The following is a 25083-nucleotide window of genomic DNA, read 5'->3' on the forward strand; positions in this document are numbered from 1 at the left end:
TGTAACAATTGCCCATGTAGTTTTCGAGAAGAAGTTAAAATGTAAAATTGTTAACGGATGACACATGGCGCACGATGACGAAGAGCAATGGCAATAGGTCACCTGAGTGTGACCTAAAAATACTGTAAGTGCAGGAAAGGCATCTTCCAGGGTTCCATTGTCCTAGCTGTTATAGGCTATAACCTTAGTAGTAACTTCTTCGTCACAAAGTCACAACCAATAAACAAGCTTGACATATGGATCTGAACAAGATCTGCAAACTACGTTTATATACATTTTCAAACTTGCAAGAATAGCAAGGTAAAAACAAAAAGTAAGGAATTGAATTGAAAAATTATGACCTTTTTAAGGATTTCTCCCTGAATTCAACATATACTTTAGGAAGTTAAACAAAAGTAAAACAAACTAGGATTTTTAAAAGGACTTTCAGGGCAGCTGGACAGCCTGGTGATATTGACGAACAATGATTAATCTCATAACTCTTATAAGGAATACAAAAGTACAAGTTGGGCAAACACGGACCCCTGGATATACCAGAGGTGGGATCAGGTGCTTAGGAGGAGTAACCATCCCTGTTGACCGGTCACACCCGCCATGAGCCCTATATCTTGATCATGTAAACGGAGTAATCCGCAGTCTAAATCAGTATATGAAGAACGGTCTATCAATAGGTATGAAACATGCCAGACAACATTTTAGTCAATGGCATGTTGTAATGGCAAGTTTACAAACATGCCCTTCATTGATGTTAACAGAAAATACTTCCAAAATAGTTTGTACCTCTAATCATCTACTAGAAAATTTTGGAATTGTTTAGGTATAAAAGGCATTCATTTATAGCATTAACTTTGGGACTGAACCGTTTGATGGTTGTGTTTGTTTTTCATGAAATGAAGAAGACAATCATAACCATGAATGTATTGCTCCTTAAGATACTGACAATGCAGAAGTTGACAACTCGGCGAGAACCGTGTAGATGAAATGAAAGCAATGTTTGATTTCGGTAAATATAAAATAAAAAAATTAAATTAAATCTAAGTATAATATAAAAATTTTATAAAAAAGAAACAATGACTTTAAGAAAAATATTTACACTAAGGGTGACATAAAAACCATTTACATAAAATCCTAAAATTAAAAGGTTGCCTTTAGATGAAGTTCTGCAAAGTTTATTCATTGTTTGACAAACATCATACTTGTCCTCTGTAAGAAAACAATAGTTCAACAAACCGGGATTCGGAACACGCAATCAATGTAATTTCATCAATCAAATCAAATCTTATATCGCCTTATTCCCGTGGGGATCCGGGTTAGAATAGGTCCTCAACACTCCTTGCTTGTCGTAAGAGGCGACAGTCCTTCGAATGAGACCGCAAAAACCTAGGTCCCGTGTCACAGCAGATGTGGCACGTTAAAGATCCCTCCCTGCTCAATGGCCATAAGCGCCGAGCATAGGTCTATTTTGCAGCCCTTTACCGGCAATGGTGACGTCTCCATGCGAGTGAAAAATTCTCGAGAGGGACGCTAAACAATATACAAACAATTATATCACTTTAAAATACCTACAAGTATATCAATTATTCAGGCAACCAACTTTAAACGGATCAAAGAATACCAAACCAAAGGGACTTTCATTGAGCATGGTGCAATCATTACTTGGATGCTACATTTTATATTGAAAAACTTCACGTGACAATTTCTATTCTATGGCAGTTCATTTTATTGGGGTATTAAGCTGTAAATTTAGCTTATTCAGGCAATTTATGAATCTTATTTGAGAAAGACGGTTAAGCTGTAAATCTAGCTTATTCAAGCAATTCAATCATTTGATTTGATAAAGATGGATAAGCTAAAAATGTAGCTTATTCAAGCAATTTATGAATTTTATTTGAGGAAGATGGACAACACGAGTGTCAAGGAATCTCTAATCGTGTTCGATATGATTCTCCGGATTATTATCCCATGCATAATATTAAGTGATTTTATCACGATATTTTATCTTTTAGATGATATTTATATTGATTTGTTATTATGATACAAGTAAAAATATCCATAAACCTGACGTTAATACCCTACAATAACAATGACTTTACACATGGGGTAAATCTCCTTGTTATTTAAAATCCATGTTCTACAGAGCAATCCCTTGGGGATCCGGGTTAGAATAAGTCCTCAGTACCCCATGCTTGTCGTAAGAGGCGATAAAATAGAGCGGTCCTTTGGATAAGACTCATCGTCTGCAAAAAACCGAGGTCACGTGTCACAGCAGGTGTGGCACGATAAAAATTCCTCCCTGCTCAATGGCCATAAGCGCCGAGAATAGGCAATAGTGACGTCTCCATATGAGTGAAAGATTCTCAAGAGGGGTGATAAACAATACACAATCAATCAACATAGCGTAACCTGAAGAGCAATACAGAGTTATTTTAGATTCTGATTGTTGATTAGCCACAAACCGTACGCTATTCATAGTACATAAAGTATATATTTGTAATGTTGACTCCTTACATGTGCAAGGGTCGAATTGAACGAGAGTCTAGTGGCTCATAGCATAACAACAGCCCTCCTGTCATGGCGCTAGCAGTATACGGAAGTCTTCATCTTTATGGCCACTTGCCAAGTATCCACACATATTTCCGTAGTGGCCATGAAGAGGTGTATTTAGAGTAATTAAATTTCCAAACATGGTCGCCTTGACTTCTAGTTTCCATCTAATCGGTACATTGGCTGGATGCCAAGTTACAACATTTGGTGTGAATTACCTTAAGGTTCTTTCTAATACGACATACAGACGACCGCACCAGGTTGGTTTTTTGTAAATCGGCAAGACAAAATTAAAGATGAATGCTCTCAGAATAAAACTGTTGAAATTAATGAAGATTTCCTTTAACATAAAAAATGACTATTGTGTAAAACCGACACACTGACCGTACTTTAAATTTATACTTGGTAGCACATGGATATTATTTTTAAAACAAATTAAAATCAAGAAACTTAAGCATATCAATTCAAATTATGTTATATATATGAAAAAAAGAATGACCTTGGACTTTAGAGATCTTCGTTATCTGTAATACACAAGTATCATTCATACACAGGAATTAATATGATATACACCCATCCGCCAACTATTACGAAACCCTTTGACATGTACGAATAAATCCGAGAGATCCGAGGTGCCGATTGGTCTGAGGACGGTTTCCGTTAGGTATTGGCGATGTATCGCGTCTCTGTACAGGGGATGTAATTAAGATTTTATACACCCGATAGCAGCTAATCCTCCGGATTTAATAGCTATACAGTTCTAAACTTCTCCTGTCGTGATCGTGCTAAATGGACTGTGTCGCTTCAAAATCACGACAGTCCGGAATAAATATTCACCGATATTGGTTAACTTAACTGTACTGTGTCATCCTACTGTTAATCATAGGGGGCTTTAATCTATTCAGTGCTTTTCACTAATTAAATTTTACATTAATATAGCTTAATGGTGAAATCTGAGCTAATTACACCGTTGTTTTATTCAATTATTGTGGAGAATGAATTGATCAATAAATGATTTGTCATTGACAATGCAAATAGTTTTGTAGTGTAGGACATTTTATCTTCATTAAAAACAGAGAAATTTATAACATATTTCTCGGTTATAAATCCCTCTATAATCGTGGTTGTGGTCTTAAATGAAATAAATAAACATCTCCATTTACCCATGTCAGTAATAATTAAAAAAAATATCATGCTGTTTAATGCTTTTCCAGCTCTATGACCTTTATATCAATGAAAAATTCTCGAGAGGAACGTTAAACAACATGCCATCAATCAATCCCTATGGAAGCATGGACCTTTTACCTCGACATATAGACCAACATGCATTTGATTATAAAAACAAAAATCTGCATTTCGAAATATGAATATAGGTTTTATTTTGGGAATATAAAACAAATGGATGTACTTTCTGCATTTACACAGTAAACACATCTACCATGATTCTACTGTTTTTATCCCTTCACAATACAAACAGACTGGTACACATCTATGTCTGTAATCGATGACCATTTACTCGGTTTAAATTGGTAATATTGGTTGTTTAGCAAGACAGATGAGTGCCTGTCCAACATCTAGAACCAGAATTACGTGAAGAAGATAATTCGTCGTCACAGATGAGCTCTCAACTGTGTAGCTTTACAAAGAAACGAAACCATCGACTTCTTATTGAAAATGAGGAGTGATATTGCAGACCCGGGCATTAGCCCTCTTCAAGTGACACAGGAGTCAGTCTCCCCGGGCAATAGCCCTCTACAAGTGACACAGGAGTCAGTCTCCCCGGGCATTAGCCCTCTACAAGTGACACAGGAGTCAGTCTCCCCGAGCAATAGCCCTCTACAAGTGACACAGGAGTCAGTCTCCCCGAGCAATAGCCCTCTACAAATGACACAGGAGTCAGTCTCACCGGGCATTAGCCCTCTACAAGTGACACAGGAGTCAGTCTCCCCGAGCAATAGCCCTCTACAAATGACACAGGAGTCAGTCTCCCCAAGCAATAGCCCTCTACAAGTGACACAGGAGTCAGTCTCCCCGGGCAATAGCCCTCTACAAGTGAGACGGGGGTCAGTCTCCCCGGGCATTAGCCCTCTACAAGTCACACAGGAGCCAGTCTGATATCGTTGTTTACAACGGCAGAGGACGATGAGAGTTAAATGACATATAATCGGTTTACCAGACGTCCGGCAAGTGCAACCTTTACGAAAGATGATTGTCTCAATGTCATGGAATTTTACGTACTACGATTCTCACAGAAACTACGACGAAGGGAAAAAATCGATTTGCATCAACGAAACTAAATGTAAAAACTGGTTCATGGAGCAATGGGAGTTTTCAAGCCAAGCTGTTCTTTGCGTATTGTTCCGAGTTTTATCCCTAAACATCCCCTTTGTAAAAACCCACCTTTTTCATCGAGATCGTGTACGCTTGTAAAACTAATCATAATGTAAATTTGATAAAAAATTGAAATGCATACTGCAAACTAAATCATCAGAGATTCGATATTCCTCTCATAATACTGCCATCAGGGGGCGCTTTCCAACAAATAAAAAAAAAAGGAAATAAAACTTCCTTGTATATTTCGTTCATGCAGCTATCATTGATTTGCATTACAAATAAACTAAAGTTTTATTATAGTCTTTTCTTAATCCGTAAATGCAATCAAGGTTCGACTTTTCCCCCACCATACTGTTGAGATTTCAGAACGAGGCCAGGCCACTCGGATTCTTTCCAGAGATCTTTGCTGTGATCGGAATGTATTGAACATCAACCTGCATTAATTCCCTGTATTGCTTTTGATGTCTGTAGAATTTTATCTGGGGATTAAGAGAATGAGTGTTTTGGCCGCGTATGTATACACATCATCTACCGTGTCGGCATTATTTCCGTTAGTACCTGACTTCAACAGAGGATTTGCGATCAAATAAGGAATTATTCCGCGTTTTTTTTTTTATTATTGAATTTTTTACTTTCACTATCATGATCAGTTTCAACAAGGCTAGTCTTAAGCAATCGATCAGAATATTGTCACAGTTATCAATATCTTTGATCGCCATCTACAACAACATTTTTTCAAAAGTCTGACATTCATTTAATCATTTTGATTATTGTTTTTCCACATTTTTCCATTAATCAAATTTACAAGGGAATCACCATGTATAAGTGTGTCGGAATTTTAGGGTTGAAATACATATTTTGACTACGGATAACTCCGTTTACCTGATCACTATATAGGGTGTGCCCGGTCGATAGGGGATGCTTACTCCTCCTAGGCACCTGATCCCACCTCTGGTGTGTCCAGGGGTCCGTGTTTGCCCAAACTATCTATTTTGTATTACTTAAAGGAGTTATGAGATTGATAACTGATCGTTATCTTCACCTTTCATACACATGTATTGTTTTTCAAGTAATTGTATTTCCGCTTTGTTACCAATGGCGCTCATAATTCGGTTAATCATGTGATGAAATTATTTTTTTTACAATCGTAGAATCACAGATTTCTAGTCTAAAGTTGATTAGAAAAATAGAATTTTATATTTTGACAAACTGATTGAATTCATTAATTACGGCAGTTCTAGATAAGAAGGCTATAGAGTTGCCGCACTAAAACGAATCGCAGGCAGTCGTTTACGCCTAACTGTTCCCGTGATAATATGGTATGGTGGACAGACTTAATGAAAATAGCTAAACTATTGCAAAATGAAAAAAAAAAACCCACTAAAATTAACCCAACTCGACTGATGTCCAACTTTAAGTTATGAAATAGAGATTAATCCTCTGATTACGTCAAATGGTTTTTCAATAAAAGGTAGTCGAGGTCTCCCTAATTCCCTCGAAGTGCACTAATCTGTCTGTAATATAGGCTTATAAGGAGCACCAAACGATCGCGTGTACTTGCCATGCAAGGTGATTAAAAAAACAGATTGATAAAATGCTCACAAAATAGAAAAGATGAAGAGAGCTTAGAAAAGCAACCAGACGAAATATTGATAACCGATCAATCCAATCATACTATTGAAAAGTTGAATGAAATTAAAGAAAAAGGAAATATTTTGAATTATAACAAAAACAGGGGTATTTATTTTTAGATCTTAGGATAAAAGGTGTGACGAAGGTGGGGATGTACCGAAGTTTTCGTCATTAGAAATTAAAATAAAGTGTTTCACTAAATCCATCAATAAAACAATATACAAAAAATTAAAATACTACAACAGAAAAACAATGTTTTATAAAAGGTTGTATTAATGCCCCTTTAAACAAAACAAAATATCATAAAACATTTACATAATTTTATAGATACGACTAATATACTCCTTATACCCTTATTAACCGACTCGGAATACGATCCCCTTTCTCGTGATGGACCCCTCACAGTGAATGCATGTAAAAGTATTCTAAATGATTTTAAGACCTATAAATCCCACGGAAGTGATGGGTTTCACTTAGAAGGAATGACAGTCTAAATGAGAGTACAGATAAATACCCCCTATCATATAATCAACGGAGAGGAGTAATAATACAAGTCCCAAAAATATAAAGATAGAACAATGATTGAGAACTGAAGGCCTATGTCTCTGCTTAATTGGGATTATAAAATTCTAGGTTATGTATTAGCAAATCGCATAAGGAAAACTTAAATACCAAATGCTAATGATATGACCAGACAGGTTACATCTCATTGACTCTGAAAAACGCTCCTTGTTAAATCGTCTTAGTAGATTTTGAAATAAAAGCGTTTAACACTATAGAGTGGCATTATTTAGACAAACTTCTTGAGACCTTTGTATTCGGGAATAACTTCAGACTTTGAGTTAAATTCTTGCACCGATATTACCTGTTGTATTATCAATAATGAATATTCCTCAAACTCTTTGAAGAGGAACAGGGGTGTTCGACATGGATGTCCTCTATCTCCATATCATTTATACTATATAAGTAGAGTTACTAGCAATATCAAGCAGAGCAGACAAAACGAAATTCATGGAAGGTGAATATAACGAACAGTGATCAATCTCATGAGGAATGGAGAATAGTGGAATAATAGATGAAATAGAATTTAAGATTAACCAGCTGACAGGTGATTCGTTGTGGTTTTTTATGAGATTAAGAGGCAGGTTTTGAAGTCTTAAAAGCAATGCAAAATTTCAGATTCTGCTCATGTCTAAAAGTTACAGAAAACAGAAACAATTTAGATTGGAAGTTTTAAACATGTAAAAACAATAGAATTTTACTAATAAAATGGTCAGATGGCAGGCACATTCAATACTCTTGGTATCTGGTTCAGCACAAATGAAAAACAAATAACGATTGAAAACAAAAATTCTAACTGGATATTAAATGATTAGGTCTGAAATGATGCAGTTATCACTCTGGAAAGTTTTGATTTTAGCAATTCCAAAATTAATATCTCAAGTATCAGATATACCAACATTTATATCAATAATAAAAAAGGTAAATAAAGAAATAATTGATCGATTGATTGTTTTGCTGTTTTCCGCCACACTCAACATATAAAATAATGAAAAATCCAAAGTTAAAGGAACATTGACAAAAAAACTCACAGAGGTCTAAAAGACCCAAATTTGTAACACCAAGGCGTTAAGATTGGGTTGGATAAGAATAATGTATGGTGAAAATACTATTAATATAAAGGCAAAATGGGAAAATATGAAAGCCTTTTAAGTAAAATAAATTTTCAAGATTTCATAAAATCAAGACGTATTATTTTTGCTAGCATAAATCTACCATCTTTTTATTTAAAAAATCTTTACATACCTGGGAGGAGGGGTTGAAATTCAAATGACATTGATGTTGATTCAACAATTTTTAAAGAATGTCTAAGTACAATAATAATACTGTTGTTTGAAATAGAGAAAAAATATATATGGAAAACACTGGTAGGTAATGGGAATATTATACATTGGGGATACCATTGGTGATAATAAAGAATTCCCCCTTGGGAATCCAGGGTAGAATAGGTTCTCAGTACCCCTTGCTTATCGTAAGAGGCGACTAAATGGGGCGGTCCTTCGGATAAGACTACGAAATTCGAGGCCCCGTGTCACGATAAAGATCCCTCCCTGCTCAAAGGCTGTAAGTGCCGTCTCTATATGAGTGAAAAATTCTCGAGCGAGACGTTAAACAGTATATAACCAACCAAGATCTTTTGAGTTTTGATGACCTATATACTTTATATAGTATAAATACCCCTTTTTACGACTATTTGTTTGAAAATGGCAATACCTTACAGTTATGGAAAGTACGTTGAGGAACACAAGAACATTTAACCCTGTGTATCAATACCAAACAGTCTACTTGAAAGATTTTAATGGTTGTTTATCATGGAGAACACAAGTGGTTCTTTAATATATATCCAAAAATAGGGAAAATATTTCAATATAAAATTGTGAGACAGTCACATGGAAAAATATCTAAGAGTTCTTTAATTGTACAACTGAAACTTCATTGCAGTCTTTCCAATACAACCAAATTCAAAGATTTGTTTCACTTAATAACTTGTTACATGAAATGAAAAGGTCAGCAAAATGTATTGATTGTAGGACATCGATTTTATCACAGTGATTGTGTCACAATGTGGTGGAAAGCCTAAATTTATCCGTATTAACTAGTTTATCTGTGAAGACGTCATATTGAACAAGTTATTTTAAATTGCTGTGTTTCATTACTCTAATATTATATTCACATATTAACGACCTCAGCAGTAACAGGCGTAGAATGTAGTTTTTAGCTGTTTATTAAAAAAAGCAATATATTGATCAAAGGTTATGTTAAAAGAATATTGCAATACATGGCAATTAATATTGAACAGATGCTATTGTTAATATTAATTTTTTCCACTACTTTTTTCTTGTAGTGATATTAGATTGTCCTCTGTAAGACAACGTGCTATCTCAAATTGCAAGATATGTTCTCTTCTCATGAAAAGGGTTAAGAAAACGAATAGTGATCAATCTCATAACTCCTATAAGCAATACAAATAGAGAATTTGGAAAACATGGACCCCTGGATATGCCAGAGGTGATATCAGGTGCCTATGACTAAGCATCCCCTCTCGACCAGTAGAAGCCTTTAAATGAATTTTGTCTCGTAAGAGTAAAGAAACATGCCAGCTAATAAAGGAGCACAATTCGTGTTCATGGGAATTCCAACAGACTCTTGGAAGATCTGATCACCGAGGACTTGCGAAAATATTGTCAATGAGGAACTCCAGCATCTTTTTAATATCAACTTCAGAGTAGTTGTGCGTGGAATCAGAGTGGTGTTTAACAAAGTAATTTATGGATGACTGATCATGGGATGTGAATATATTTTTCCCCATTTGTATTGACGAAGCAACTGTCTATGATGTTAAAATGTGTAGTATTTTATTTATCGTAAGGAATAGTTGTGTAAAGTGTTGAAAAGTCGTACGTTTTTATGTTGATTTGAGAAAAGTTTTGCGAATTCAAGTTTACTAAAAGTTCTTTAGTTCGTTTGTTTGGCATATGTTGTGACACAGTGCGTTTGGAGTTACTCCTTCAACGTTTTTTTTAATATTTTCGTGAGGAGCAAGGATAGAGCCTGGTAGAACATTTACTGGATCCAGTAATGTATCTTTGCTTGTAAGGGTTTAGTGAAGTTTAGGAATCCAGTATAAGTACGGTAACTCATATTTATCCATTTTATTGACTGGGATATTAAATGTGACTAAAACTAAAGTCTGATTTTGAAGATTTTCATCTTTTAGAAGGGCAGTTGGAGTACAAGTACGATTACTTAATGTGGAATTGGTACCAAATTCCTTTGAAATACAGCTGTAATAATGAACATTACAAACAAAGACAATGTTATTACAAACAAAGACAATGTTGTTACAAGCTTGTCATTTGGAACCAAAACATACTCCTCATGTAACCTATCTAATTATTTTATTACTTCTGGTTTACTAAACACAGAAGGATAGATGGTACGTACTTTTGTTTTGATGTGTCTAATACGAGATTTTAATATTTCTCTTCAATTCCCAATTTTCAACTATATCAATATCACTAGTAATGACATGTACAGCTGGACTATAGTTGAAAGAAGACGAAGAATCAGAACATGTAGTTGGGTTAAGTATAAGATGGTCTATATCTAGGCACTACAAAGTTTGTGCAATCTGATGACTACTAATGTAATGTACAGTGAGATGGCACAGACAGATGACTATTAATCTATGGTGCAGTCAGATGACTATTAATGTATGGTACAGTCAGATGACTATTAAGGTATCCGATCCATAAAAGCATTTATTTTCACAAAAAGGTCAATATATGTAGCACTAAATCTTTTGTGAAAACAAAATGCCTGATTTTTATTGAGATAAAGATGGCAGAGAGGGTAGATGATGCCAAATCTATTTATAGTGATATATTTTTGTCAGAGTTATCTCCCTTTATAGAAATGTTGAAAGGATTAATGCTAATCTCTTCAACAGATATTTCTTATGTGTCTTGTCGATTTTGAAAATTCTTTTGGTGAATCACTGTGTATGTTAATTATCTTTCATTTGATACCAAATTTTGCATTTCATAACAATTATTGGATTTTTTTTTAGGGTTTTAAGGATCGGATACCTTAATCTATTGTGCAGTCAGATGACCATTAATCTATGATACGGTCAGATGACTATTAATCTATGATATAGTCAGATGACTATTAATATATGATACCGTCAGATGACTATTAATCTATGATACGGTCAGATGACCATTAATCTATGATACGGTCAGATGACTATTAATATATAGTACCGTCAGATGACTATTAATCTATGATACCGTCAGATGACTATTAATCTATGATACCGTCAGATGACTATTAATATATAGTACCGTCAGATGACTATTAATGATAAATCTATGATACAGTCAGATGACTATTAATATATAGTACCGTCAGATGACTATTAATCTATGATACAGTCAGATGACTATTAATCTATGATAAAGTCAGATGACTATTAATCTATGATAAAGTCAGATGACTATTAATCTATGATACGGTCAGATGACCATTAATCTATGATACGGTCAGATGACCATTAATCTATGGTGAAGTCAGATGACTATTAATCTATGATATAGTCAGATGACTATTAATCTATGATACCGTCAGATGACTATTAATCTATGATACCGTCAGGTGACTATTAATCTATGATACCGTCAGGTGACTATTAATCTATAGTACCGTCAGATGACTATTAATCTATGATACGGTCAGATGACTATTAATCTATGATACAGTCAGATGACTATTAATCTATGATACGGTCAGATGACCATTAATCTATGATACGGTCAGATGACTATTAATCTATGGTGAAGTCAGATGACTATTAATCTATGATATAGTCAGATGACTATTAATCTATGATACAGTCAGATGACTATTAATCTATGATACCGTCAGTTGACTATTAATCTATGATACCGTCAGGTGACTATTAATCTATAGTACCGTCAGATGACTATTAATCTATGATACGGTCAGATGACTATTAATCTATGATACAGTCAGATGACTATTAATCTATGATACGGTCAGATGACTATTAATCTATGATACCGTCAGATGACTATTAATCTATGATACGGTCAGATGACTATTAATCTATGATACAGTCAGATGACTATTAATAAATAGTACCGTCAGATGACTATTAATCTATGGTGAAGTCATATGACTATTAATCTATAGTACCGTCAGATGACTATTAATCTATGGTGAAGTCAGATGACTATTAATCTATGATACGGTCAGATGACTATTAATCTAGGAAAAATCACACTTATGTTAAACGTCCTAGGTTTGACGCGACATTACATGTAGGATCGAGAATTGAAGCCGAGACTTCCGGTTGCGAATCGAGCGATCCTGACCACTTGGCTACGGCGACATAATCAAAAGGTCCATCAACCTAACATATAGTCAGATAAACGGTCGATAAAATGTATTGTGAATTTGTGGTCCAAAATGTTTACTAGCATCGATAAATAACATGTCGAGCTAAACAAAATATACAGGTAAATAGAACTGCCCTAACGGGACTAAAAACCTCGTAGGGTTCATTAACATTGGGGCATATTTTATACATTTTATCGCTGAAGACCAGAGAGACATAATTTTCAACATAATTCAAGTTTTATTTGGAAAAAAGTTACAGAATAAATTTAAAGAATACACTAAATTCCTATCAGTATTTATCACTTATCATGGTGTACAACAAAGTGTAAAAATGTGCAGGGAAATCTATGCACTAGTCTCCTAAATAAAAGTTTGGACAAAATCATATCCACAGACATACATTGCAGACAGCCAAATGGACTGACGACTCCATTATACCCTCTCCTAAAGTCGTCCAGTAATTTCAGTGTAATAACATATTGTTACAAACATTACGTCCATAAAGTTAAAAAATGAAACACCTCTAAAATGAAAATAACCATAACATCCTTGAATGATGAGAAATCTAAAAAAAAAAAAATAAATAAATAAATTAAAAAAAAAAAAATTATCAAATCTGTACATTGTTTTCCATAACTATTTTGAATGTTAAAAGATCTCAATCAAATATGCGGAAGCATTCGTATAAGATGTATACACAGTTTTAACTTCGCTTGTGGGAGGCGGGGGTATACCGGTAATAAACCTTAATAATAAACATCTAGCACAGAGAGGCATACGATAGTACTCATCGTAGTGGATTGAACATAAATTTCCCAGAGCTGGCATAAAAGAAAAATAATTCTGATCAAGTTACAGATGTATTAAATGCATGCAGTGAGTTGTTGACAGTTGAAATAAAAACGTGTCTAATTAACTTACCCCGCATGCAGGTTTGATGCGGGATGAAGTATTTTTTTCCCGATGTCATTTGCAAACATGATGATCAATGGTTTTTATTCAAATGACACAATACTGCTGTGACAGCATTCAGCTTTATATATTGAATATTCGGATTGTTACGCACGCTGAAGCGATTTTCAGTTTTGTGGATGAAAGGCTTGACCAGGGGAAGTAGCTACGTGTCCGAAAGTACGCATGTGCAGAGAGATGAGTCAAACCTAACCTCAAATAAGTGTAATAAGTTAAACGAATAAAACATAATGACAGAACTATGATATACAGATATTGATCGTAACATGTCTTATTTGTATGTGTCACATTTTGGCCTATCGACTGATTGTAATATACGAACATTATTATAACTTTCACAATATTCGATTTGAAAAAATAACTGCCTTAAAAAGACATCTTTCAAACACAGCAGAAAACCGCTCATTTTTGTTTGACAGTAAATCCGTCAACAGAACAAAGTATAAGCACGGGAGAAACACAAAGGGTAATAAACCTGGTGCAGCACCACAGGATGAAATTATGTCAATCTGTAAACTGAAAGGTGGGGCTTTACCATTCTGTCACCTATCCAGGCCTGAATAGCAGTTTCACCCTGTACACACTCCAATGGCTCCGATTATCCGGATATCCCGACTTTCATAAGCGTCTATCATATTTTGCTTACATGGCAATTCACTATACAATGTACTTGAATTTAGGATGAAAACGGAAGAATTTTAGCAAAAACTATATATACTGTACATTTTTTTGTAAATCTCCTATTCTGGAAACTCGAATTTAGGAACCTGAAATGTTGATAATTCAACAGCTTACGGGAGCATCTGGGTCCCGTCCGGGACCAAATCACAAACCCTGCTTTCATCTACAGTGTATTACCCTAGCCACACCCCAGTAATGACAGACTGGTAGATTACGCTAATATCACGATAGAGGTACACGCGGTTGCATTCAAAACAATGATTAGTAGTATACGATTTCATATAAAATTACCTACGAAAGTAGGTGCTGAACAAATTGATTTGACTTGTCTTGTTACTTATACATGTATCTGATAGTAATGCATACAATCAAAGTTTTAACATAAAGAAAAAATATATACCATTTAAATGTATTAATTATAAATGAACGTTCATATTATATTATCATTGTATCGTTTCATCGTGCTAAATATTTTATTGGATCATATTGAGTCTGTTTTGGTATTTTAAACTTGTTGGCTCTCCAACATATCAATAGTTTAGAAATTGCCAAAGTTCAAAATACAATTAAAATAAAAAAAAACTGCAAAGTATAATTATTGTTGCAGTCTTTAAATGTAAATTAAATCGTCTAATTCCTCTAGATTAAGCTAATTTAAAGTTGATTTCTTGCATGAACAGTTTATTGTGTTGGTAAGGGATATTTTGAGAAACAAATAATAGCTTTTTATCGATTAATCGTTTGAAAATTTATTCACGTTTTTTGAAAAACTAATCGGACTATACAGAAATTAAATCATCAATCTTACACATATACAACTGTCAATCTGTGATGCGTCTTAAAACAACTCACTCTGTATACTACAATTATCGATTAAAAAGGCATCAGTGTGCATTTAGTGGAATGTTGAAGTAGAACTATATATATAAACCATCGATGAAATAAAATATTAACACAAGTCTTTTGTGTATTCTTCTCTTAGATTTTAATCATCCGGTTTTTTTTAAACACATGTAAATATAGATATTCGGATTCTTAGTTATGAAGTATTTATCAAAGATTATTGCACTTAATCCCCTCTGATTTGAACCTGAAAACCCACAATTAATGCTATTTGAACTCCGGCCATCTTTGTGCTAGAATGCCCTTTTATTCTGTAAATGACTTGACTCAGTTGGTTCTTGATTGGATTGGGGCAGATCTAATTTCATTGAACTGAATAGCAAACATGCAATATATTTTATTTCCAGGAGATAAGCGATAGCGATTAACCTTCCGCTTGGAATTAAAACGCATATTCCTCCGCGGGCGACCGCGCTGCGAAAAAAAAAGAAAAGAAATCGACCGGGAATTTGATCGATCGGATAAAAACGGATTACGAAGTCGAAAATTCCACAAGAATCCAAGCATTGCAAGTGGTTGTCCAAATAAATTGCCGTCAGAAGCGTCACAGGATGATATATACGTGATTGTAAACTAGATCATTATTCCGAGGATCAGCCATTGTGGCATATAGAACATTTCATCAGATTTCCACATTCACTTTAAAAAGACGAATAGATAACCCACTATTTCAGTTTAATCTTCGACAATAAAAGGTAATTTTTGTAATAATTCATTTTTTCTTTATATCAGAGATCCTTAATATATTGTGATAAGAGTTTGACCTTTGACATTGGTAACAATGTACAGGTGTACACCTAAGGATCACACAGACAGAGCGGTTTATTTTACATCACAGTGATTTGTCTTAATGACCAAGATGTACTGGGGTAGAATTGATATTAAATATGATATTTCGGAGGACACATATATCATCACAGGTCTATTTATAAACGCCTCATTGCCTTTAAACAAGTTATCCTGTTTTCTGAACCACAGAAACCGAGATCCCGTGTCATAGTAGGTGTGGCACGGTAAAGATCCCTCCATGCTCGAAGGCCGTAACCGCCAAGCACAGGTCTAAATTTTACACCTCTTCATCGGCAATGGTGACGTCTCCATGTGAGTGAAAAATTCTCAAGAGGGGCGTTAGACAATATACTATCAATCATTCAATCCGCGACCATTCAACGTGTATTATTATTTACAAAAGACACGTGCAAGGCGGATGCCTAGCAACAAGTGGATAGAATAGTACAAAAAATCCTTTGGTGGATTCAAAATTTACAGGGTCGGAATGAAATTAATTTAGTCTTGGCGCGAGGGGAAAGGTAATACAAATGTTATAACTAAATAATAAAAATCACATATCATAACTAAACAAGCACATTTGTAAAGGAATAAATACGTTATCCAAATCACGAGATCAATCAAGCGGCCAGTATTACGCTCCTCTCTATTTCCTCTGGTTTGATTTCGTTTGTATATCTAATTGGTCTTCATTATCTCAGAACTTTGGCTGGAAATTTTCAATTTCATCCCACAGCGAGAAGATTTCATTCCATGTATAAAAATTTTGCCACAGGAGAATATCATTCCGCGAGAAAAATGAATTCCTGAAGAGACAGTGAAAACTTCACTAGCTTACCGTATACGTTAATGGAAACTAAATACTTCCGAACGAGAAAATGGATCTTTCATATTGGTTGAAATATATAGTTTTAGAAACGTAAACGTCCCTGTCTGCATTTCTCTTAGTGTAAAGAAACATTTTAAGAGAGAGAGAGAGAGAAAGAGAGAGAGAGAGGACTAAACAGAATAGAACGAAATCGACAATCTTATATTTACTGCCGGACGTGATCTATTAACGATGTCCCTTGGGTAATATTAAGTCAACACACACCACCTCGCAAGTCTTCACGGGGCGCATGGATTGATTCCAACTGTATCATAACTAGTTTTGAATAAATCACAAGATGCACATCATCTCCACATCCCGGAACGGTACAGACTATATACAAATAAAAAGAGGGAAAGGGGAGGATCGTCAATGATACATCTTATTAAAGACCATTATGATAATCATATGTTCAACTCTAACGAAGTCATCACTTCACGGACTATTCACATGCTCTATTTTTTTTCACTTATTTTCACATATAATTTTGAATGTGTACAAAATCAAACCGTGCGAATTCGGAAATTATACGCCAAATATGAAGTCGGACAGATCAAATTAAAGACAGTCATGTACATGTATATTATTGTCCTGTACTAAATCTAAACACGCGATGCTCTCTTGGGGTAATTTGAAATTAACAAATTCTATTTGAATCTCTCTATCTATTTATATATACACTAATATGAGATAATCAGTTCTAAGCAAATTATTAAATAGATGAATAGAGTACAGAAAACGTCCAGTGTCTTCCCTGCGGTCGTAGCTCGGAAGAAGTCAACATTAACACTAAAATGAACAAGATGTGTTTGTGAAACACTGATGCCCCCATACGGCAGCACAGAACAGTGTAATTCTGGTACCCAAAGAACGGACTTGTCACAAAGAATACACATGTGAAAGAAGAAAGCTCTATCACTAACTGTGCAAAAGTTTTGCTAAGGTTAAAGTTTTCCAAAAGTAGGTTAAATCCCAAGATCATGAGTTAAAAAATGTTGCTACATGTGTACCTAATGAAAAGTATTGTCAAAAGGAATACACATGTGAAATGCGATAGCCCTATCATCAACCATTCAAAAGTTATGAACAATGTTAAAGTTTTTGCGGAAAGACATGTATACGAACAGACCTAAAACAAATCTCTGAATACGGGGGCATAAAAAGTGAAGATAGCAAGTAATCCTAAGAAGAATACAAAAAACTCATGGGTCACAACGCTCACCTGAGTCACCTTGGTCCTGCTGTTCTTCAGCAGATTTTTATCCTATTTAATTCCAAGACAATCTCTGACCCCATATTACATTTATGACCACAACCTAGCCCATGGGGTTGTGACTTTACCAAACTTGGATTTACAGAACACGAATTCTTCAATAACGATATGACTAACATGACCTTGCTGTTCTGGAGAAGAATTTGTTTTCAGTTCCCACATTTTCAAGATTTTGTCTCTAAACTTTATATGACCCCCCCCCCCCCCCCCCCCCCCCCCCCGATTTTATCTCCAACCTACTCTTGAAGGTTTTTTTCTTCAAATCCCCCCCCCCCCCCGATTTTATCTCCAACCTACTCTTGAAGGTTTTTTTCTTCAAATTTCCCATATCACATTGAATCCCCATTGAAGCCCAATCCTACTCAAATAAATTTGCACTACATTGTGATGCCTGTTAGTCATATCGAGTGGTTTCTGGTGAGAAAGTTTTGAAAGATTGTGTAATTGTGATCCTATTGATCCCACTTGGGCCGTGATTTGAAGAAAGAACTAGCGAAATGCTAACCCCAAACAAGACTGCTGAAACCACCGCAACATCAAAACACTTTCCAGCAACCCGCCTCGATCCAAAAACCGACCACACCCAAATTCTGGTTAAAATTGTTGAATGGTAAAGACACAAAGTTGTCTAGTATTTTGTACAAATTTTTATATAACTCAACAACAGACAATGTTGATTTTAAATGGGTTAGAAATATACAGACAATTTTACAAGAATAAGGTACAATCTGTAAAAAATGAAAAATGGCTGATTAGTGTTATTAAACAAACTCTGAATGATTAATTTCAACACAAATGGGTTTCTGAATATAATACACCAGGAAAAGGTGAACTTTATAATTTATTTACAAATAGTATTTTTACGTCGATAAATTATCTAGAAGCCAATGTACCAAGAAATATTATTCTTATATATTAGCAAAATTTAGAACAAGTAATCACAGGTTACCTATTGAGACAGGCAGATGGAGTGGTGTGCCCAGAAACCAGAGAATTTGTAATTTATGTGAAAATGAGGTTGGGGATGAGTTTTACTATATCATGACTTGTTCAGCTCTTAGGGATAGTAGAAAATTTCATTTACCTTCTAAATACACAAACAGACCAAATGTCATAAAATTATTTAACTTGTTTTCATGTAAAAAGTTATCTGTTATATCTTTCCAAATTCATAAATATAATTCACAAGAGAGTTACCCTTCCAGGTTAAAAATTATAAACTGTACACTCTTTCATACATTGCATCAACTGAATTCTTTGTTTAACATTGTGTATATATGTATATCTTCTCTATGTTGTTTTGTGCAATATGAGAATAAATTGAATTGAATTGAATTGAACATGGCCCCGCGCACCAAACCTGCCGAGAGATGCAAACACCATACGCAGGTGACGGTGGAACACAGCCACGCACACAAGAATAACCGACGATGGAAACGCCGAAGTCACTCCTAATAAATTACCGGGTATCCAGATGAAATGAGTTGAATGGAAAACTCTACCATATGATATGAATTGTTGTTCAATTTTCTCCGCTGTTCACTTTACTTGTGAATCAAACAGATTGTCTATATAGCATACGATCTATATACAATATTTCATGGTATGGCATACGTTTCATTCTATGTTATGTTTTTTTCATGACAATTAAAATTTATAAAACATTACATGCTCATTTCCTACACGCCTGCTAATGGTTTTGCGTTCTTTGTGATATTCATCACTCACTGTTCGTTATCATACATGTAGGAGAAAAATTCCAAATTTTGGTTCCTTTTGTTTACTTTTACAATGAAATACGTTCAACGGAACAGTAAACGTACTTAATGAGAACAGCACACTATTTAAAATTAATCGGATTTATAACGCAAATAAGAAAACGTGGCATCGTCTCTCCGCGTCCAATAGAAAACCTGTTAATATATTGAATATTTGAGACACCACAGATTCGGACCTTAATTATCTTCATTATAAGGCAGCAATACAGCCCAATTTTCTCCATCTCTCCCTATCTGTGTCTCAAATATCGAGGGGAGAAATCATCCGAAGTGCATTATCTTTGATTCACTTTGTCGTAAATGTGGTGCGTGCGTTTCTTGATGACAAGCGCAATGGAGAATCGTGACCGTATATTGTTCCCAATCCTCGGGGTATCTCTTAAAGCCAAACCGAACGCACCCAAGGGGTTAACAGAAGCTACTTTGCTATAATTTTCTGTGCTTGTAGGCAAAATATTTCTCCTGGGGTCCAAATATTGGTGTGCAGCACGATAAAATTGAGAATAAGTGCCAGGACGATAATAATTTCATCACCCGTTAGAAAAAAAGTTGTTTAATAAATTCTTGACCGTGTCTGAACACCTCGTATCGGAGATTATGAGATCCTAGTATGAAAATTAAAAAGAAGTGTCAGGTAAGGGACAAAATGATACGGCGATAGACTGGTAAGTTGGAAACAAATAACTGCTGTGAAAAACGATTTCGTTTAGAGATTAACTTCCGGTGGTTTATAATTCTCCTACGTTCGTTCGTGAGAGAGAGAGATTTCATTTGGTAAATGAAATCAATAAAAAAGAACCATCTGAACGTGTGAACAAAAATAAACTCATTACAGGCTCTTATTCAGCGTGATTTGGGGTAGCGAGACGGCATTATCCCTATTTGGTGGAGATGAACGCTGCGGCATCCAAAGGTGCAATTAAGGGATCGATGTTTCGTGTACCACACTACGTCCCTAGTCTTCCCTGAAACCCTGGCGCAACACGATAGAGGGACAAGTCTATCCATTCAATAAAAACAACAACCACTAAATCAAGATTTGAAGGAATTTACAAAATATTAATTTCATGTTTATACATTATGGAAAGATGCGAAACAGTGGCGTAACCACCTTAATTTTACAAATGTATCATAATATCACGGTGTAGGGATTTTATGTCGAGCATTTTCATACAAATAAAATTTCCGAAACATTACCGTACTAGGCCTATCTTTTAAAGTTATGAGATAATTACATCTTTAATTTCAACTATGATATTATAAAAACAGGGTTCTGTGTGATCAATAAAACGATGATAAATTGTGACTCAGGAGAACAAGTGTTTACTTGGGATATCACATGACTGTAACACCTTTAGCGAATACCTGCAGTATCTAGAACACAAATAGACGAATAAATGGTGACGGAAATTGAAACATCTATTGTAAAACTGCAACATGGACGCACTGGAGCAGACAATATGTACCAACACCAGGTATGCCATCATAATAACAGAGAACTGTACAAACTACGGGAGCGTATTGTTCAAATATCGGACAAAAGACAGCAGTGATGTATAGGACTTGCACTGGGGCAAAATGACTAGGGAACAGATGTTAGGGGTATAGATTATCACAGAATGTCACATGGGCACTAGCAAATGTACACACAATTCGGTGTCATAGCGGCTCGGGTCAATACTGATTGGTACTGCTAATTTATTTTTTGATAATTCATTGCTGATCATGCAGTCCTTTTATGAAGGGATTACATGTATTTCAGTGTAATCTTCATTGAGAAGTGACCAATGTCGGGACATAAGAGTATTTAATATCAATATGTGTGTATTTAGTTTCAAATGAACGTTAAACGACACATGCTGCAAACATACTTTTTTAAAAATTGAAAATAAAATAAATTTTATGTTTTTATAAGTAAGTTGTTTACAATTTACCGTTTGGAATGCAATTTACTCCCATGATTTCTAAATTATGTCCATAAGAGTAGGGAAAATTTGTAAAGAGTTACATTATAAAAATAGGGACGTGTAATATATATATATATATATCCAAATTGTGTTTTTAAAAAAATCACAGTGTCCGGTATAAAATATTAAAAGAAATAGAATAAACAGTACACAAAGTTAAAAACTATTTTAAAATGTAACGCCTGAGGATTATAAAGTGAAAGCGCTTGCGTTAAATTTTTAACTTTGTGTACTGTTTATTCTATTTCTTTTAATATATATATATATATATATATATATATATATATATACCTTTGAACGTGAAACTGAATGTTTTACGTGAAAATTCAGTAGTTTATTTCTATTCTTGTTGATATTTTACCATTACGTCATGAGTGCCTCCATCATCATCATTTCCGGAATACGCACATGAAAGATACTTAATTTTACTATATAGGATTAGGTTTTATGTCCTGTAGAAATTTTACCCATTTTAAGACGTCATCAATATTAGACCGATGCTTAGCGCGCAGGACTGTAGCAGTTCAGGGTTCTGTAATGTGACAATGCATGTCGCAACACGTGACCTTCGTTTTCAAGGTTATTTCCGAAAGTCCCGTGATTGACTATCTATATTCTAATCTAAGGTTTGACGCGGCCATGGCTCGATTTCCCGACCTCCTATTTGCGAAGGGAACTCTTAAATGAATTTATGAAAATAAAAATCTAAGTTTAAGAATGATATAAAAACATTAAGAGAGCTCTGCATCAAATTTAAACCAATGTTAAGCAGGCATTTAAGCCTATAGCATGGCTTCATATGATACAAAATTTCACGACCCCCAGTATGATATCGACCAGCACTACACAGTTCCGTGCATTACAAAATGTTAACAAGAGCACCATCAAGTGAAACATCCCCTCGTGGCAATGCGCAATAATACTCATGTTCCATAGAATTAACACAGCGTTGATGACATTTGACCAAAAAGATATCAAATATATCTATCCAGTGGTCTGAACTTCTGACCTTGGATATCAACAGGGTACGACGACCCAACAACGGGAAACAATGCGTGATAAATCCTGTTTCCTACATTATTTTTTAAATAGGAATTCCATTCTGCGGCCTTTGACTTTTGACCCCTGAATTTGAAGAGAGTTAGGCCAACAAGTATGCAAATTTGGATAACCCCCCCCCCCCCCTTCCCCGTGTTATGATCCATGTAGTGTCTTTGACCTTTGACCTGAAAAATCAATTGAAATCCACAATTGACCATGGACGTAATGTTTGATGTTATCATGCAGTGCTATGATTTTCTTTAGATTTTGTTCGCAAGGTATACGTAACCCTCTTTCTCTCCCTCCCTCATTTTCTCTCACACACGGACTTAGCAGCGTTGACTTTACTACATTCCCTTCGCAACTCATTGCTTCATGTGCATGTATTCAATATCTATTTATTGTGATATTTTCAACATGAATAAATTAGATTTCTAATTTTATCTGTGTAAAAATTACTTCCCCTTCAATCAAGAGATATTAATCTTTGATTCAAACTACCTAAAAAAAACCTCTCTCTCTTTTCCCCAGTTGTAATCAAAATGGAGATCCAAATCCATTGATGTATTCAGATAAACTTCCTCGAGAGAAATACGTTAATGTCAAATCCGCACACTTCTAATCACTGCTTTCAAAATGCATCAAGAATTAAAACCGATAACAATCGCACAACACAGATAAAGACTTTTTATTACAATCTCTTTTTCTGGTAATATTTATCATTTTTGCCCTCGTCTCAATCTTATTCTGAATGCTCGGGATCGATATTTTGAAGTATCCCGAGTGCGAGATGAATTAAGACCTCATTATCTGTGGCGTACAACGAATGGATGAGGCTAGAAGTCGGCAACTGAAGCAAGGAAGAAAAACAGTCGCCTGAAAGCAGGACATGCCTGTGTTCGCTTATTTGCATTCTTATTACACAAACACCTAAGATAAATTCCGGAAATACATTTGCTGTTCTGTCGCTAAAAAGGAACGGATTAGTTCTATATTTAGACTTTTATTGGAACTGGCTGCTCGTCAGGCGCTTGTTTATCTTCAACAACAAGTCAAGATCGCCTGTGATGTAAAACAGAGTGCACACTTCAAATGAACGGAGGACAGAGGAGGCAGATTTTACAATACCAAACACGTAGATGATTTAGTTTTCTTTAGTAAACCTTTTTTTCCCCAACATTTTTTGATAATCTCTCATTTCTGAAGTGTAGAATAACAACGCTATATGCAAATTAAACACATTTTAAGACTGTGAAATAGAGTTCTATCGATAAAAACTTCCTGGTTTTAACATTAACAAAGTACTTTGTAGCCTAGATTTATAATATTTATATTCAATCATGTATTTTCAGGGGTAAATATACCATTTTTGTCTTGTTATTGTGAAAATGTGGAAAATAAGGCTAGTGGCCGAGTTCTCAGTCCCTCGTCACTTGTACAGTTACAATGTACATGTACCATTGCCGGGGGGGGGGGGGGGGGGGGTACTGCAGAAGCCGTGTCAAAAAGTCTACTGTAGCATTACTATCATGTCAATACATTTAAATCGGTGTTATCGGATCATCCGTCCCCCCAATGAGGGATATTACATATTAAAGAACATATCGAGATACACCCACCCACCCCACCCCCCCCCCCCCAAAAAAAAATACGGGGCTATTTTTCAATATTCTTTTTGAATTGTGATGGTATTACAAAACAAATAATATTTATTAAACAACTAAATTCAGATGCTTTTAAAGCAAATTAAAAGATAAATTGATGTATGAGTTATACTCATTGCATATCTGATTGCGTCATCACAAGTGGAGATAGTCTGAGAACTTTATAAAATAACTAGTAGTACTTGCATACAATCATCTAATAGTTCAATGTTCACCACTGTAGTGGGGATTGGATGAATCCAGCAATAGCTATGTGTACATAGCATGCCGTTTGTTATACATGTATTGTATGGTACGTATAAATTTGTGCAATGGCTGTTTTTGTTGGGGGGAGGGGGAGGGGGTAATTATGTTCATATAATCAGTCTCACATTTTGTATATCTAAAGATGACAAACTTTGCATTTCGATCATGTGTTGGAAAGAGATGATTTATTCATGAAAACCGTGCTTTTGAAGGAATTGTCCAGAGTTTAGGCTTAATCATCAGAATTCAAATCTATGAAGTGTTAATATCAATAGTTCTGCATTATAAATTTCAAAATTCCAGAAATTTTGACCTCTTCTAAATCTGCATGATAAAATGTTGTAGTTGGGTTGTTGGGTTTTTTTTTGTTTTTTTTTGTTTTTTTTTTTGGTTACAAAGTTCTGCCACA

General features: G+C 35.0%; 1 protein-coding gene across 2 annotated transcripts in view; it reads right to left on the reverse strand.

Moving 5' to 3' along the window:
• LOC125659668 (cyclic nucleotide-gated channel rod photoreceptor subunit alpha-like) overlaps positions 1-25083 on the reverse strand; it is a 63568-nt gene that overhangs the window by 31458 nt on the left and 7027 nt on the right. The window lies entirely within an intron of this gene.

This window comes from Ostrea edulis, chromosome 9 (genome assembly GCF_947568905.1).
Source record: "Ostrea edulis chromosome 9, xbOstEdul1.1, whole genome shotgun sequence".
NCBI lineage: Eukaryota > Metazoa > Mollusca > Bivalvia > Ostreida > Ostreidae > Ostrea > Ostrea edulis.